Below are 6,773 nucleotides of genomic sequence, written 5' to 3' on the forward strand. Positions count from 1 at the left end.
CCTACTACTGGGTATTTGCCCAAGGAATAGAAAAACACTAATTCAAAAGCATACATACACCCCTATGCTCATTACAGCATTACTTACAATAGCCAAATTATGGAAGCAGTCCAAGTGTCCATCAATAGATTAATGGATAAAGATATGATGCATAGAAACAGTGGAATACTATTCAACCACAAAAAAGAAGGAAATCTTGCCATTTGCCACCACATGGGTGGATCTAGAGAGTATAATGCTAAGTGACATAAGTCAGAGAAAGACAAATATATGATGTCTCTCAATACATGGCATTTAAGAGACAAAACAAATGGAGAAAGGGACAAAGAGAGAGAGAAACTAAGAAACAAACTCAGCTATAGAGAACAAACTGATGGTTACAAGAGGGGAGGTGGGTGAAGGAATAGGTGAAATGGGTGAAGGGGATTAAGAATAAAAATCATTTTTGCCACATCTATTGTGAGAATGAAGACCATTTTTGACACTCAGACTGTCGACATTCCAGAAAAATGCCAGCATCACTCTTAAGGAAACTGTTGTTACTGTGAAGGACCCCAGAGTTACCCTGATGGAACTTCAATTACATCAACATAGAACTCAGTCTCCTTGGAAAAAAAAAGAAGAGGCTCTGAGTTGAAAAATGGCAGGCAACTAGAAAAGAATTGGCTACTGTTCGCACTATCTGTAGTCATGTAAAGAACCCAATCAAGGGTGTTACACTGGGCTTCCATTACAAGATGAGGTCTGTGTATGCTCACTTCCCCATCAGTGTTATTTAAGAGAATGATTCTCTTGTTCTTGGGTGAAAATATATTCGCAGGGTTCAGATGAGGCCAGGTGTTGCTTGCCCAGAAAGATGAGTTAATTCTTGAGGAAATGACATTTAACTTGTATCAAACTCAGCTGCTTTGATTCAGGAAGCCACAACAGTGAAAAACAAGGATATCAGAAAATTTTTGGATGGCATCTATATTCCTGAAAAAGGAACAGTTCTGCAGGCTGATGAATAAGATCTAAGTTTTCCAGTTACAGAAACAGCAAGATGCCAGATGATTTTTCAGACTTATTTGTGATATTTTAAAGATGCAATAAAAGCTGTATTGATTTGAGGTAAAAAAAAATTCTGTATATTACTCAGTGCTCCTCATTTATCATGAGGAGCACTGAGTAATATATAGAATTGCTGAATCACTCTAATGTACACCTGAAACTAATATAACACTATTTACTGTACTTAAAAAGTCTAAAAAGTTAGATATAATTCTATGATATACTGTATTTTAAGATGAAAAATGAAATATAATATCTACACTAAATGCAGCTGCCCTGAAAATTGACATTGAAAATGTAGCTATGAAATGAAATAAAAATGAGATAATAATGCAAAAAGAAAAAAAGAGAGAGAGAGTGGGAGTGGGAGAAGAAGAGGAAGAAGAAGAAAAGAAAAATGTTAGGGATTATTATTGGGTGATTTTTAAAATCATTTTTGAAATTCAAAATATTTTTAAATTGAACTTTCTGGATCTTAGGTCTTTTAATGATTCCACCATATTGGCAGTCAACTGATAATATATGGATTTTTTTTGGCATGAGGTTTTTAATATATTAATATTCTTTACTTTTTAGATATAAAAGCAGAAAGCGTGATTAGGGAAATACATTTTACATTTTGATGACAGAATAAATTGTGTGGACTGAATTAAACTTTGGGGGCTCATCACTTAAGTATTATTTAAAAGTCTTCTCTAGAATTACTTTAATTGGTTATGCATTCTCAGAAATAAAGAATAGCCTTGAAAATATAATCACTAAGCTATCAATTTTAAATATTTATTTTAATTATTTAAAGAAAAACTGATCTCTTTCTCTGCCTTAAAATCGTTCATTTCATCAAGCAGAGGGGCTCTTATTTCACATGCTAGGTACAGTAGTAGGTTGGTGTGGTGGACATCCCTGCTGCTCACCAGTATTTCTCACCCTCCTCCCCTTCTGGCATATGAGAGCGTTAGGCTCTTCCACATCCTTGAGTTTAGATGTAGTTATGTGGCTTGCTTTGGCTAATGTACAGAAGAGAAGTGCACCAATTGTAGGTGGCACTGAAGAGCTGTGCAGGACTCTGTGTTTTCTCTTCCTTTTTCAGTTGTCCTAGGAGAGTGCATATTTCATATTGGTAGGTGCTTCAGACCGTCATCCATGGAAGACAGGTTTCCAGGACCTAAGACTTAGGATGAGCAAGAAATCAAGTTTGTGGTGTTATTCACTGAGACTCGAGGGTTTTCTTTACTGCAGTGTAATCAGAACTATCTGGTTATAGTCGATTATATTATTGGTTATAGTTGATAATATTATTGGTTATAGTAGATAAATTTAAAAAGGTGGTTAAATAACATAGAATGTTAGACTGCATATATTACCCTAAAAATTATTTTTTGTTTATAATAAGATATACATAAAATAATATTTTGTTGTTGTTAGCCAAGGGCTTTTCTTTGATTATGAATTTGCCAACTAGAGTTCCATACTGTCTTTCGCTCATTACCACATAGATCATTCTCTATATGTGATTTTCCTTGAAGCAAGAACGTAAAGACATGGGAGAAGCAACCTAAGTGCAGAATCTTAGGGCTTTTTACATTGCCACCTTGCAAATATTTTAGAGTCATCTCTCTTAATAAGCTTAGTTTAGGGTTTAGGTGAAGGGATTAAGAGGTACAAACTTCCAGTTATAAAATAAATAAGTCATGAGGATGAAAACACAGCATAAGAGAAATAGGCAATAATACTGTGATAACGTCCTGTGGTGACAGATGATAACTATATGTATCATCATGAACATTGCGTAATGTGTAGTATTAACAGTCAAATCACTGTGTTTTACACCTGAAGTTAATATAACGTTGTATGTCAACTATACTTCAATTTTAAAAAGCCACTTAAAAATACAAGCCTACTTTGACAGCACTTTTTAGAGACTTACCTTAAGTCTTTAACTCTCCTTGCTTTTCATACAAACATCTGTCCTTTTCACATGCCTGTTTTTCAGTTTATGTGGTATTTAATTAAATTGTATAATCTAGTAAATATAAGTGCTAGAAAAATTTGGGAATTGACACAAGTGTTTCTTAGCAAGCATATAATTCCTTTGGCTAGAGTAGAAGACTAGAGAATCCTAGAGAATAGCCTGCTGGTCATGAGTTTTGATGCAGAGAGCATCAGTGCAGCCTTTTACATTGGAGCCTAGAGAGTCAGTATATTGGACACACTGTGGCGCAGCTTCTCAGGTTTTCTAAATGACTTTCCTCCTTCTCTTTCTTAGGCAAGACCCATTAACACTGAGGTACCCTTCCTCTTGGGAAAGAAACTTGAAGGTTTCACATAGTCTGGGTAGGAAATGGAGGAACAAAGATTCTAACTCAGACAGGTTGACTCCTAACCACTTAAATGGAGCCTGAGGCACATGATAGAAATAGGATAGCCTGGGTAGGAATGCTGATGCCAGATCAGAGGCTCTCTAAACACTTGCTCAGAATTAAGCAGCTTCCAGGTAAAGTAAGTCAGAGCAAGCTAGTATAAATCTGCTCCTTTTGAAAGATCCCATTTCTACTTTTTATAATAATTTCTGCAGGTGACTAGATTTTTCTGATTTTATTATGTCACTTATCCAATCATTCAACAAATACTTAATAAGCATCTTCTGGGCCATGGGAAATTATAGGTACTGTGGGTATACAGAGATCATGAAGGTACAGCCCAAACATTAAGAAATTCACAGGCTGGTAGGAAGACTGACAAATACTCAAAAAACTGTAGTAGAATAATGGTAAACATGGGGTATGAGAAACGCAGAGGAGAACATCAAACTCCTTGCCTGTAGCTAGAATAATGGGAAGACATCCCAGAGACGACAGTGAAGAGCAGGGTCCTGAGCTCTGGGCATCATTTTTCCAGGAGAAATGGGAAAGAAAGGACATTTTAGGCAGAAGGAACAGCACATGGCAGGAAATGGAATCGTGAGTATAGCACATGCCAGAAACAGCGGATAGCATGGTGGTTTTAGACTATGGCCAGAGGGGCCGTTTAATTCACCCACAAAACCAGGATAATACTTTTGAGAGTGAAAAGGAGTGCTTTTCATAATTGCTCTGGGTCAACACAAGCAAACAAGCACTGTCCCAGGTAAATCAGGGGGTGTGGTCACCGTGAGTGAGGAAACCACAGAATGGAAAGGGTTTAGGAATCACTTAGACTTGAATTTCAGTAAAGGCTTAGATGGTCAGAGGCAGAGTGACTGAGTTCAGGCAGTTATTTTGCTGACAAATTCCTCATCTGCAAAATGGAAATTATTCATCTTGTCCTTGTAGGTTTGTGCTACGGCCGTATAGCACATACCAGGCAACTAGGGCACGTACTAGTATAGTACGTGCCCAGTAAATGTTGCTTCTCCAGGGTCTCCTCTACTCTCACCACAGGACAAAAAAGGAAGATAGTCTGCAGGATTAGGCAAGTATTAGATTTCCATAGATCTTTTATATCATACTAAGGAGTTCGAATTTCAACCTAAAAAAAAAATAAGCAGAGAAATTACCCAATCATATTTGGGCTTTAGAAATAGGAGCCTGGCAGCAATGTTTGAGATTTATATCAAGGCAGTAGGTCGTATTGAGGAGCTCCTGGTGACCTCTGGTGTTACAAAACCTTAAGATCTTTATCTTTTTGGATGAGAATAACCCTGAAGCAGAGATTCGTGTTTAGTTTCTTTGGCAGGTCCCAGAAGATAGCCTAGGAAAGTGGGAAAGTGGGGCAGGGAAGGAAGGCATTCAAGAAAGGGCAACTGAGCCTTAATCCGCTAGAGAACTCTGGGAGATGTATAGAACCCGTGGCTCAGAGGGGGCTCAGGTGTTTGTACAGCCTCAGGGGAGGGCTACACAGGAGGGCCATTAATTCTTAGGCATTTCCAATCTGCTAAAAGGGAAGGAAAAACAGGCCTTACTGGCCGGGAAAGCCCTCAGGCTAAGAGATGCTGGCAGTTGTTAAATCAGGCCAATGTACATGGAAATGATCAAGATGGAGGGCACGAATAACAGTGGCGCCTGCCATTAGTGGAAGCTCTGGCTTTAGAAAAGTAGGGTAGAAGGAAACAAATAAATGGAAATCTCGCATATAAGTCAGCAAATTAATTGTGTCGAAATTGTGTTATTAATATAAAATGGCCAATTTGATTTTTTAAATTTCTCACTAAGTGGAGTTGATTTTGTTTACTCTAGGCCAAAACTTTATAGGCAATGAAATGTAAAAGAAAGAGAGAGAGAGAGGGAGGGAGGGAGGGATGGATGGATGGAAGGAAAGAAAGAGAGAGAGAAAGAAAAAGAAAGAGAGAAATGAAGAAGGTAGGAAGGAAGGGAAAAAAGAAATAATTTATTAACTGATTTTAATTATTGTAAAATTACTGATGAGAGTATTTGGAGCCTTTCAAGGTGGTTCATTTTTCCAGGCTTGGGAGAATTAAAAGAAGAAAAAAAAAGAGAGAGAAATTCTGGTAGCTTCCTCATACTACAGAAGGACATACCTGGACAGAGAAAATCTAAATAACCTTCCCATGATCACTTAATGAGGTATAGAAAGATCTGGAAAGGGTATTTCCTGCCTTGGCCTCTTCTTTGCTTTTTTAGCTCTTCAGCAGTGTCTAACTTAACTAGAAGACTAATATAAACTGAACTGTTATGTGATGCTCTTTCTAAAGTGACATGGTGGGTTTCTTAGTATTAAGGTTTATTTTTAAGGTGGACACCTCACATTTTCACATAGGTAGAAGTTAATGCCATCTAGGGGCGCCTGGGTGGCTCAGTGGGTTAAGCCTCTGCCTTTTGCTCAGGTCATGATCCCAGGGTCCTGGGATCGAGCCCAACATCAGGCTCTCTACTTGGCAGGGAGCCTGCTTTCCACCACCACCCCCCCCCCGCCTCCCGCCTGCCTCTCTGCATACTTGTGATCTCTGTCTGTCAAATAAATAAATAAAATCCTAAAAAAACAACAAAAAAAGAAGTTAATGCCGTCTTATAAAAAAGGAAACTGACGCTCAGAGAGTGTTCTTGCTTAAGATCACGCAGCAAGTTTTTACTAAAACCAGGATTAAAATTCAAGATTTTTTTTCTTTTTTACCTGTTACTTCTTTTCACACAAATACAACTATTTTCTGTTTATTTAGTAGATATATACATACGTGTGTGTGTGTGTGTGTGTGTGTGTGTGTGTGTGTGTATGAAGTATATAATGTGATCTAACCATGGAGATTGCTTCCGTAAAAAATATTTTACTAGACGGGGCGCCTGGGTGGCTCAGGGGATTAAGCCTCTGCCTTCAGCTCAGGTCATGATCTCAGGGTCCTGGGATCGAGCCCCACATCAGGCTCTCTGCTCAGCAGGGAGCCTGCTTCTCCCTCTCTCTGCCTGCCTCTCTGCCTCCTTGTGATCTCTTGCTCTCTGTCAAATAAATAATCTAAAAAAAATATTTTACTTGAGAAAGAGGCACTCCAACACAATTCGACTTCCTCATATTTAAACTGGGTGCCAAGAAAGTTCGTAAAGACCAAAAAAAAAAGTTTTTTCCCGTTTTTTGTATTGTGCTCTGTAACTCAAATACTTTACATACAGAATGATGTTCCTTTTTATAACTAATATAGTAATATAAAACCCAGTGTGGTTAAACCATAATAACTTGGAATGATAACATAATTGAAGTTATATGCAAAAAAGTTTAGCTAACAAAGAATAATT

General features: G+C 37.8%; 1 pseudogene; it reads left to right on the forward strand.

Annotated features, from left to right (window-relative positions):
• The first annotated feature begins 465 nt into the window (after positions 1-465).
• Positions 466-1,010, forward strand: LOC122901008 (annotated as a pseudogene).
• The last annotated feature ends 5,763 nt before the right edge of the window (positions 1,011-6,773 follow it).

Source organism: Neovison vison, chromosome 1 (assembly GCF_020171115.1).
Source record: "Neovison vison isolate M4711 chromosome 1, ASM_NN_V1, whole genome shotgun sequence".
Taxonomy (NCBI): domain Eukaryota; kingdom Metazoa; phylum Chordata; class Mammalia; order Carnivora; family Mustelidae; genus Neogale; species Neogale vison.